This window comes from Tachysurus fulvidraco, chromosome 2 (assembly GCF_022655615.1).
Source record: "Tachysurus fulvidraco isolate hzauxx_2018 chromosome 2, HZAU_PFXX_2.0, whole genome shotgun sequence".
Classification (NCBI taxonomy): Eukaryota; Metazoa; Chordata; class Actinopteri; order Siluriformes; family Bagridae; genus Tachysurus; species Tachysurus fulvidraco.
In genome coordinates, this window is record NC_062519.1 from 10389642 (window position 1) to 10401729 (window position 12088).

The window sequence follows — 12088 nt, forward strand, 5'->3', positions numbered from 1 at the left end:
AGAAAAATTAAAACTCAAAAAGAAAGCTCATAAAGTGTTATGGGGTAGACAAGCACACGTTCATACACTATATGGACATTAATATTGAAACACAGCTCTTAATTATTGAATTTAGGTGTTTCAATCAGACCCATTGCAAAATGTATAAAATCAAGCACCTAATCATGCAGTCTGCATTCACAAACCTTTGTGACATCAGTGGGTGAATTCAATGGGTGAACTCCGTGAATTCAAGCATGGTACTGTGATAGGATGCCACCTTTGCAATAAGTGTTTGTGAAATTTAATAACAGCTAGATATTCCACAGTCAACTGTAAATTGCATTATTGGACAGTGGTTTGGGAACAGCAGCAATTCAGACACAATGCAGAAGTCCATGTAACTCTCAGAGCAGGGTCACTGAGTGCTGAAGTGCAGGGTGCATAAAAGCTCTGCTGATTCCATAGCTGAAGAGTTCCAACTTCCTATGGCATCAATATCAGTATTATAACTGTGCCTATATTAATGCTTCAGCGTACAAAGACATTTTCTATGCATCAAAATAAATGTGAGGAGTCAGGGAAGGCTCTTTTCTATTCCAGAGTGACTATGGATTTTGCACTGGGGGTTGGATGTGTTTGGTGTGGAAGAGATCAACTAGTCTGCACAGAACCCTGATCTCAACCCCATCAAAGCACCTTTTGGATGAATTGGAACAGAGATTTCCAGCAAGGCCTTCAAGCCATCATCACTGCCTGACCTCACAAATGCTCTCCAGAAACACTCCAAAATCTTTGGAAAACCTGAGATGTAGAGAGGAAGCAGTTACAGCTGCAAAGCAGGGACCAACTTCACATTAATGACTATGAACATAGAATGTGAGGTTAGTAAAGTCCCTGTTGGTGTAATAGTCAGGTGTTCCAATACTTTTTCAAAAATAATTGCCCTTTTTTCACTTAATATAGATGTTTTCAACCATAAGGCAGTATACAGCTTAACGTTGCAAATGTAAAATAAATCTCAGTATATAACGTATTGAAAGAAAATGTACAGGGTTAGAAGGATTTGTGCTGAAACCCTAGATACGGTGCACACTGTGCATAACATCTGAAAAACCTCATTAAGCACAATATGCACAGCTCACCAAAGACACAATGACAAAGCATCAAGGGAAGAGGCAGAAGACAATCTAGCTATATGAAACCATCCCATCTGGTGTCTAGCCTATGGCATCGTTTAGTGAAGATGGAGTGGGAGGAATGCAAAATGCCAGCAGTTTCCTGGTATGTTTAGGCTAAGAGGCAGGATACCCACTGTGAACTCCTTGGGCATAAAGGAAATCAGCCTGTACACAATGATGCAACAAAGCCTGTCTTATAACCTGACATGTCATCATTAGAGTTCTCATTGTGAGCCATTTAAAAGTATAACTATATTTTTGAGACTGGATTGTAGGACGCTCAAAATGCTTGTCCTTGCTATCGCTTTCATTCATATTTCAGGGGTTAACAACATTTTCACTAAATAACAGTGTCCTAATTCACACTAGCCTACTAACTAGTACGGCAGAATACACACTCGTTTGTTACTGTGAAAATATTCATTTCAGACATTGAAAAAATATTATAATATTCGAAGGATGCGTCAATGTAATTTTCTGTAGTTTTTGCTATGCTTCAATATCAATAGCCTTCCAAGGTGATCAGTTCACTGATGTTAAGCACAGCTGTGACTGGGGTCCTATGCATATGAAACATGAACTATCCACATCACATTTGTAATTCATCAAACAAACATTGACACTGGGTCACTGAATGGTATAGCTCTCTGCAACTAGGATAATAAATAAAGGCAATGCTAGAACAGTAGAGGTGAAGCATTTGCTTTTCATAGATTTACTTGTCATCTTTTTTCTCATTAATTTTTAAGTTTCTTTAGCAGACCACATGAATAGAATAGAATGCTTGAAACAGATTAGGAGATATGGGACATTTCTTCCTTAAAATAAACACAGTAGAAGATCATACAGTTAAAACTCATGAAATTGCCTGTTATGGTTAATATGGTCTGGTTTGTGCCTGAAAATAAAGCAGTGGAGGACTGAGTTCTTTCTTAAATAAAGACAATGTAAGAAATATGAGATGTCAGTAAAGACACGTTCATAACACCAAGCATTAAGAGTTGTGTCTCTGCTGTCCACTTTTGATCTGATCACCCAGGATGCATGTTATTGGCAGGTGCAATTGGAGAGGGTGTGAACACCGCATACTCATCTACTAATGCACCCTCATCCCAGTAGAAGTCAGCCCTTTCAATCTGCGACCTACCAGACATGTTCAGACAAGTAAACCACAGTTCGATCATTTTCTGTTTTCAGAGTGTCTACAACTCAGTGACAAACAGGTCTGAAATTTTTAGTCACATTCACAAATAATTTGTTATTCTAAACTGGAACCGGCTCTCATTGAATCATATACAAAACCACAAGTGCAGTAGCAATATACAAATCAGTAAACGATCAAATAGGACATTTCATTGCAAAATGTTTTTTCAGTTGATCATATATATCGTGGTGCGATGCATAGCCATTTGTATAACGTGCACTTTTACATCCATACATCACTGTGAACTACAATCATATGGATCTGCATATCTGTACAAATAACAGAAGATACTTTCAATGCACAATATGAGCAATTATGAGCAATTTAGTCCATTTAAATCATAGACACTAATTAAATATCTGACACGATGAACAGTTTCTGATTAAGACGAACCATTCAAATTAAATTTATAAGTGCAAAAACACCGGCGGTTTTCTGTGGAGGATTTTGTGGCTATCACCAAAGACCATTAATAAAGTTCATTACAGTTAATATTGTCTTCTTATAAGTCGTAGTCTGTTTCATTCATTTGAATATGTTGGTATGCCATCTTGTTAACGTGGAAATGACCGATTCTGTTGATGAAAAGTTCTGGACAGTCTAATATATATACACGTGTATACGTTTTTAAAATGAGCTGGATTACAGTGTAATAAATCTGTTCTGATGGGTTTATTAGATTTATTTTACAGTTAAAGGGCTTCCTTTACTACCCAACATCACCTTACAAGCACTGGGAGAACATTTTGTAGATGAATTAGGGGAAATCCCATCACTGACAGATGGCGGGCATTAAATCTATAGGTCAGAGGAGGGGATAAAGTACGTAGATCAGTAGGCATGACCTGTTTTAATGGCTTGTTTCTAAGAGACATGAGTATTTCAAGATTTTCTAACAATTCAAGCGCCAAATCAAGTTCAACACACTGGCGTTATTTTTGCCTGTCAAAAAGACAAAACACAACAATGTGGCATCCGAGCAGCTCAATGTCGATTAGTACGACATGAGGAAATGCTTTTAAAATGTTTTTTAGGCTTGGTAAAGATTTTATTTCGCAATATTGTGTCGGTTAGCGAGTTAGCCGTGTGGCTATAGGTTAGTACGCCATCAGTAAAGAGCAGTCACGCTACTGCTTCGTGACACACTGGAGTTCAGAAAGGTTATAACGCTATCCTGAACAGTTATAACACGACATTTAACCTGTACAGCAGGAGACAGCGTTTGTTCTTGACAGGTTTCGGTTCAAGTTTGGAGAAACGATTCAGAACCGAGTCACGTATGAAAGTTAGCTGAAGCTCGCGCAGACTTTAGCTTTAGCGCGCTAGTTCCCGTGGTGACTGCCAGCTAGTTGACGTCGGGTTTGTTGCTAACTAGCTGGTGACCAACCAAAGTTCTGCAAAACTGTCTGGATGTTACGAGCGTCTCGGTCTGATCTAATACACATCATGACGCGTGTTAAGCAAAGCAGGCCCTGTGCGCTCAGTTAATCCACACAGCCTCGCTGCAACACGCCCCCAAGTAAAAGTCGTCCATTTCACGGGCCTCACGTCAACTTGAACCCGCCGTAGCTAACGTTAGCTAGCTCGCACTTACCCGGGGATTTCAGACACGGCTGTCCTGTTGAGCAAAGCAGTCCAGGTTAGTCAAAGTTAACTGTCCCCTCCGGTTCCTTTTCGGTTTAAAAATAAAGCTTACTCTTAATTGGTTAACAAGTGACTGAGCTGTGTAGGTTTGACCGCAGGTTAGAGGCTAGCTGTCCCTCTACCGGTGTGTCCGTGTCTCCCCTCCGCCTCTCCCGTGTCTTTCCCGTTCGTCTTTCTCTGGACAGCTAACATCCGGGCACTTGCGCTTTGCTCCGCTCTCAAAAATCTGGATCTACTTTTTGTGCTTCAGCCGCAGAACGCAGCACTGTACAAGTGCGCGAGGAAATTAGGTCCAAATTAGTTTACGTGCGCAGGATGTCTTAAATAATTTAATTCACTGTAAATCTTAACAATTTATTTGTGTGCATCAGGGTATAGAAATTAATTTAACATTTTATAAATGTTTTTTCTTGTCCTACAGAATATGAACGTAATTTCATTGTGTGCAACAGAGCTGTGAACCTTGAAGGGGGTCCATCATTGTTATTTATTATACAATTCTTAAATAAATAAAAAATATAAATGTTTATTAGCATATATGACCGGTTAGTCGGATTTGAATGGGTTTAATCTAAACTGTAATTCAAATATTTAGCTTTATTGGGATATTTTATATTTTAAAATAATAGAACAAATGTATTGATATTAAATAAATTACACACACACACACACACACACACACACACACACACACACAGCTTTTTTGGACAGCTTTTTTTGAACCATCCACCGTTCCACTGTTATATTGTATACAATTGTTCAATGGAAAGGGATCTGCTAACCTTTTTAGCACTACTAATCTATCTATCTATCTATCTATCTATCTATCTATCTATCTATCTATCTATCTATCTATCTATCTATCTATCTATCTATCTATACATCCATCCATCTATCTATCTATCTATCTATCTATCTATCTATCTATCTATCTATCTATCTATCTATCTATCTATCTATCCATCCATCCATCCATCTGTCTATCTGTGTGTTTTTATGACAACCATATAAAAGACCCACAGTGAGTAGGAATTCTATGGTTTGAAGAGATCCCTGACCTTGAAGTGACTGTAAGGCTACAGTATTCTAAAATTGCCAGTCTGTACAACCCTGGTGAGCATACTGAATCTTAATATGGAAAGGCTACAATAACAGAAGGTTACATCAGGTTTCACTTGTGACAGTCAAGAAAAGGAATTCAAGGCTATCGTGTAAAAACTCACCCAAAATGGACAGTTGAAGATTAGAAATATAAAATCGTTTGGTCTGTTTTTCCAGGCTTTTATTGTGCAGTTTAGGTGTAACTGTGTACAATCGCTCAAATTGAAAAATGTGGAAAAAAAATTGTTGCCCGGTCTGATCAGTCTCAAGTTTTACAGATGGTAGGGTCAGAATTTAGTATCAACAGCATGAATCCATTCACTTAAATTGTCATTAAGTGTTATTATTGAGAAAGCTTATCCCTTACTATACCATCTTCTAATGGTTACTTCCAGCATAATAATGTGCCATGCACAAAGTCACAAAATATACAACAGCTATGTGATGCAATCATGTGAAAATTTCAAAGGAATATTACTTGCGAAATAATTCCATGAAGTATTGATGCTGTTCTGAGAGCCAAACAAAAAGGGTTTGGGGATGAGTGTTGGGGATAGGTTTGCATATATTTACAGTGCCCAATGAAAATGAAAAATGATGAACAAAATGTTTAGAAATAAATATCTAAAAAATGTGTGGCATGCATTTGTATTCAGCCTCCATGAGTCATAGAATAGGGAGAAAACTTTGTAGAATCACCTTTTTGCTGCCATTACAGCTTGAAGTCTTTTTGGGGGGTCAACTTCATGTCTCCAGCTTTGCACATCCAGAAAGTGACATTTTTGCACATTCTTCCTTCCAAAATAGCTCAAGCTCAGTCAGATTGGATGGAGAGTGTCTGTGAACAGCAATTTTCAAGTCTCGCCACAGATTCTAAATTGAATGTAGGTCTAGACACTCTCCCATAAAGACCAGATTTGTGGAGAGTACAACTAATACTGTCGCGTGAACATATTCTCCCACCTGAGGATCTCTGCAGCTCCTTCAGAGTTACTTGTCCTACTTGTCCATGTCCTTCTTGCCCGGCCTTTCAGTTTATGTGGACGGTCATGTCTTGGCAGTTTTGCCGTACTCTTTCCATTTTGATGGATTATACAGTCCTAGTGACACATCCAAGGTTTGGAATATTGTTTTATAACCTAAACCTGCTTTAAACACAACTTTATCCCTGATCTGGTGTGTTCCTTGGTCTTCATGATGCTGTTTGTTCACTAACGTTCTCTAACAAACTTCTGAGGGCTTCACAGAACAGCTGTATTAATTCTGAGATTAACCTAGGACTGTATTTTAAAAACGACATGTTAAATGAGTATATCTCAAAAACTACAAGATGTATTTGAATAATTCTGGTACCATAATAAAGTTAACATGTGAGATTTCTACAGAGCTGTTAAAATAAGTATATATATATTACCAGATCAGAGTAAAAGATGGAACACAGCAAAAACAAATAAATAAATAAAACGTCCACCTGACAAAATATTAAAATGTTTATCTCTTTGAATTCATCCCTAAAAACTCCAGAAAATCTATTTTATGACATCTTTCCATTAACTGTTTCAAGTTTGATTTATCTATTGTGTATCAGAGATATTATAGATAGGATTTTGTAGATGCACACTCTCCTTTGCCATTTTGGCACATGTTGGCACACCTCTGTATCTTAGTTTTATCAGAACGTAAAAGTTAACTGACCAAATAAACAAAAATAATCCATAATAAATTCCTGGTTACATACCTTACTCAAAGGTATTCCTGTATGCCATTCAGATGGTCTTTTAGCACAATGTTTTGGTCTGGGGAAACATACCCATTTTTATGGGGCTTTTAAACCCAACTATTTTCCTTTTTGTGTGTTTTCAGCAATTAAAAATTCAAAATAACACGAGAAAATCCTGTAGAAAGTTGAGTCAGTGAATTTAAATTACTGCCTCTTTCTCAAGTACAATGTAAATATGTAAATCCTTCCTATTTAAATTTTTACTGTTCTCATGCCAGATATGTATGTATGTATGTATGTATGTATGTATTCAATTCAATTCAATTCAATTCAATTCAATTCAATTAATTTGTATAGCCCTTTTAACAATTCCCATTGTCTCAAAGCAGCTTTACAGAAGTATGGAAACAGAAGAGAGAGAGAAAAGAAATAAATATATAAATATAATAATAAGAAGAAGAAGAAGAAAAAAATAATAAAAATAAATAAATGAATATATAGAATTAAAGTTTAAAAGATTAACTTAAAATTTAAAATACTATTTATCTATCCCTATACCTAATGAGAAAGCTGGAGGCGACTGCATCAAGGAAAAACTCCCTGAGATGATAAGAGGAAGAAACCTTGAGAGGAACCAGGCTCAGAAGAGAACCCATCCTCATTTGGGTGACACTCTACAGTAAATAGTGTAAATGTATATAATGTCCTTTCTACAAAGGTTTATAATAGTGCAACCAAGAGCTACTTAGGAACTAATGGGTCAGCACAAACTCTAAGTTCAGTACAGACCTGATTGCTGATAAAGACCAGACAGATGACTGACACAACATTGGTTCAAAAGAAGGCATGACAGTCTCCAGGTGGCTCCATCCACAACAATTCCATGAGACACCGGCTGACCATGCAGATTAATGCATGGCAGGGTGACCACCAGGCGACAAGACTCCATCCAGTGGTAGAACATCAGGATTGACGAAGTAGCTCCATAAGAAGAGACAAACCTTCTAGGAACTCTGAACACCGGGAGCTCGGGAGTGGCATATGTAGCTTGACAGAGAGAAAAAAAATTGTTAGGTATGGCTGTGTTCAGGTTATGGACAATGTAAATTATGTGCAAAGTGCAGACATCGACTCCGGCAAGACTAGCTATGACAGTATAACTAAAAGGCTAGAGCCAGAGGGTGTGACAGACATGAGGGCATCCTTGGATGTAAAGCGTCCCACCACTCCACAGTCTGCAAACCTGAGTGACTTGGGTGGTAAACCGACCACATCCAGACATCCCAGTTCACCAAGCACTCTATGCCCATGAACCCTCCAGATCTACTCCTTTACCCAAGAAAAGCTATTCATAAAAAGCTAGACTAAACAAATGTGTTTTTAGCCTGGACTTAAATACTGAGACTGTGTCAGAGTCCTGAAAACTAATTGTAAGTCTGTTTCATAACTGTGTGGCTCTTTGAGAAAAAGCTCTGCCCCCTGCTGTAGCCTTTTGTAGTTGAGGTACTACCAAATAGCCTGCACCTTTTGATTGAAGTAGGTGTGACAGATCAAAAAAAAACAAAAGATCTCTCAGGTACTGTGGTGTGTGACTATTAATTGTTTTATAGCTTAATAATAGCATTTTATAATCAATGCAAAACTTGACTGGAAGCCAATGCAATGAGGATAAGATAGGGGTGATCTGTTCATATCTTCTGGTTCTAGTTAGGACTCTAACTGCTGCATTCTGGACTAACTGGAGCTTGTTTATGATCCTACTGGAACATCCAGACAGTAAAGCATTACAATAATCCAACCTAGTGTTAACAAATGCATGAACTAGTGTTTCTGCATCATGTAATGACATCATATTTCTTATCTTATCATTTTTGATTGGTATCAACAATGGGCCTAAAACAGAACCTTGCGGAACACCAAACATTACCTTAGTTTATTTAGTGTGGTCACCATTTAGATATAGGAACTGATATCGATTTGTCAAATAAGACCTGGTCAATGGTATCAAACGCTGCACTAAGATCAAGTAATACTAGCAAAGAGACACAATCCTGATCAGAGGCCAGTAACAGGTCGTTTACAACTTTAACCAGCTCTGTCTCTGTGCTATGATAAGGCCTAAATCCTGACTGATACATTTCATGAATATTATTACTATGTAGGTATGAGCATAACTGCTGAGCTACAACCTTTTTTAGGATCTTGGAGATAATGGAAAGGCTTGATATTGGCTTATATCTAAGGTTTGATAACTGCTAGCTTAAAAGATTTCGGCACATAGCCAGTGCTAAGGGAAGAATTTATTATCTTTAGAATGGGATCAGTAGCTACTGGTAGTATCTGTTTAAAGAAACACATGAGTAAGGGATCCGATATGCAGGTTGATCATTTTGAAGAAGAAATCAGTGAAAATAATGTATGAATGTATGTATGTACGTACCAAGAGCACCTTAATGTGTGTCTGTGCACACTTGGTGAATAAAGCTGATTCTGATAATCCTGAAACACCAAAGTTAAGAGCAAATTTAGTGTCATGGCTGTTTGCGTGTTTTGTGTTTTTTTTCCCTTCTAATTCGGTGAATATTGGCCACACAGTGATGATTCCACTTTTTATTTCTAAAGTATTTATTAATTAGGTGACTTCTGAAAGCAATTGGTTCCACTGGACCTTAGTTAGGGGTATCAGAGTAAATGGGGCTGAGTACAAATGCACGCCAAACCTTTCAGATATTTATTTGTAAATATCAGAATCAGTGTGTGCAGAGACACACAGAGTTTGTTGTGTTTTTTTAAAGGTGCTCTTACATACATACATACAAACATATATAATTTAAATATATATATTCTCCTGAAGGGAGAAGTGCAAACAGGTTGTGGCCAGGGTGAGAGGGGTCTGTAATGATCTTACCTGCCTGTTTCTTCACTCTAGAGTTGTACAAGCCATTTAAGGCATTCTTATCAAGGCCTTAGCAGGCCCTCTTAGAGTGACTTACATTTATTTCAATTTATACAACTGAGCATTAAGGGGTTTGCTGAGGGGCCCAGCAGTGGCAGCTTGGTGCACCTGGGATTTGAACTCATGACCTTCCATCCAGTAGTCCAACACCTTAACCACTAGGCTACCACATCCCAAGTCCTGAAGGTTGGGCAGGTGAACACCAATGATCCATTCTGCTGTCCTAACAGTCCGTTGCAGTCTTCTTAAATCTGATTTGCTCTATGACCCAAAACAATCAGTTATAAACGAGTACAGAACCGACTCAATGACAGCTGAGTAAAACTGGCAGATTTAACTTTTTCAGTTGATGAAGGAAGTACAACTTTTGCTGGGCCTTTTCCACAATGCAGTCAATTGTGAAATATCATCACATAAAACCCCAATAAAACACATTTTGCTTGTGGTTGTAACATGACAAAATGTGGAAACGTTTAGTGGGTATGAATATTTTTGCAAGACACTGTACTTATCCCCAACATTCAGCTCCAAACTATCAGAAACATAGTACAGATATCCCTAACTAAAATCTGTGTGTGTGTGTGTGTGTGTGTGTGTGTGTGTGTGTGTGTGTGTGTGTGTGTGTGTGTGTGTGTGTGTGTGTGTGTGTGTGTGTGTGTGTGTGTGTGTGTGAACTTTTATTGGAACAACACTGCCCCCAACATGGTCAATAAAGACTACTGTAAATAAGAATTCTGTCCATTTTTTTCTTAATTACTCTAAACAGTACATATTTTAAAACACAAGCAAATCAAATTCATCTTCACTATGTTTGTTTGTTTTGCATGTAGAACTAATAAACGTAATTAGTTGTTACGTTTTCCGGCCACAAACTTTTATTTTGAACTTTTCTGTTCCCCTGTTTCCTTTCACACAATGATCCAATCAGAGCAGACAAACTCACACACGTGTCGTCCACCAAGAAGTGGAGTTGCGGCCACCTTTCAAAACAAAAGTTTAAACTCCTTTGACAGTTAGTTGTGGTGATCTGATAACCCATGTTCATACACAGTTAGATAAATTACATGTAAAATAACCGTACTGCATTTTAGCTTTATATAACGAGCAAAACAGTGAAATCTGATGGTTTGTTTATGAGTATTCTGTAACGTAAGAGTAAATGTGCCTTTAGTTTCTAGTAAACAGATTCTGACACGTTACTTACTTCATCAGAATGTAATTCCTATAGTTATAACATGGGTAGCAGATTCTGATAAGAAAATCTAGTCCAGAGTATATAAGCAATTTAATAAAATGATCCTTTTCAGCATAATCACTGCTAAAGTCATTATTAAAGAAAATTGATTTTACTCCAGAGACAAAACAGACTTAACTGTACAATGTTTAATTTATGGGGTTTATGCATAAAAAAGACAAATGTATTTACAACTATTTTTTTTAAAGTTCCCCTCACACACTTTTACCACATAAAAATGTAACATACTTTATTTTATCACACATTTCACACATTTTCCACACAAGTCATGGCCTAACGGTTAGAGAGTCTGACTCGTAATCCTAAGGTTGTGGGTTCGAGTCTCTGGCTGGCCACGACTGAGGTGCCCTTGAGCAAGGCACCAAACCCCCCAACTGCTTCCCGGGTGCCGCAGCATAAAATGGCTGCCCCCTGCGTTCACGGTGTGTTCACAGTGTGTGTGTTCACTGCTGTGCACTTTGGATGGGTCAAATGCAGAGAACAAATTCTGAGTATGGGTCACCATACTTAGCCATATATCATGTCACTTTCACACATAAGTAGGTAGGTTTTTTTGGGTATTCGGTAAATTCAAAATGTTCCCTTCCACAGAGTTCACACTGTACCTGAGACACAGGAAAATTAATACATCGGTAATTTAAAACAATAAATATTTTTAGAAAGGGAACACTTTAACTGATAAACATTTTGCTATAATAAAGAGCAGTTGGGACACCATAGGATTGTGGACCATTTGTTGAATTACAATATTTTAATTGCAAAGCCCAAGTATACTTTTGAAGACATTAATGGTTATTCAACCACACTTACATTTTTTGACATGTTTCTTTAAGCACTGTAAAAGTATAGATGTGAACTGAATGTGTGGGATGAATTTGATTCCTTACAATTTCAATCATGCTTTTTTTCAGCATTACACTCCAACATAGAACACACCACACAGTAGACCTCTGCATTTTCTAGAACATAGTAAAATCAGATCTATTACAATGAACAAAACAATCCATATAAAGTTCATCCAAATATTATACAAAATATTTAAATTTGA

At 37.5% G+C, this 12088-nt stretch overlaps 1 protein-coding gene across 3 annotated transcripts in view; it reads right to left on the reverse strand.

The window, feature by feature from the left end:
• The window catches only part of foxj3 (forkhead box J3), an 80846-nt gene extending 76606 nt beyond the window's left edge, over window positions 1-4240 (reverse strand). The window contains exons 1-2 of one of the 3 annotated variants that reach the window (XM_027143832.2): window positions 4061-4240; window positions 3959-3982 (exon numbers count right to left, since the gene is read on the reverse strand). The gene's annotated coding sequence lies outside the window, so the exon portion shown is untranslated. Of the gene's footprint in view, window positions 1-3958 lie in introns of all 3 variants that reach the window. The other 2 variants (XM_027143834.2, XM_047807393.1) reach the window with 2 other exon arrangements.
• Window positions 4241-12088: the final 7848 nt, after the last annotated feature.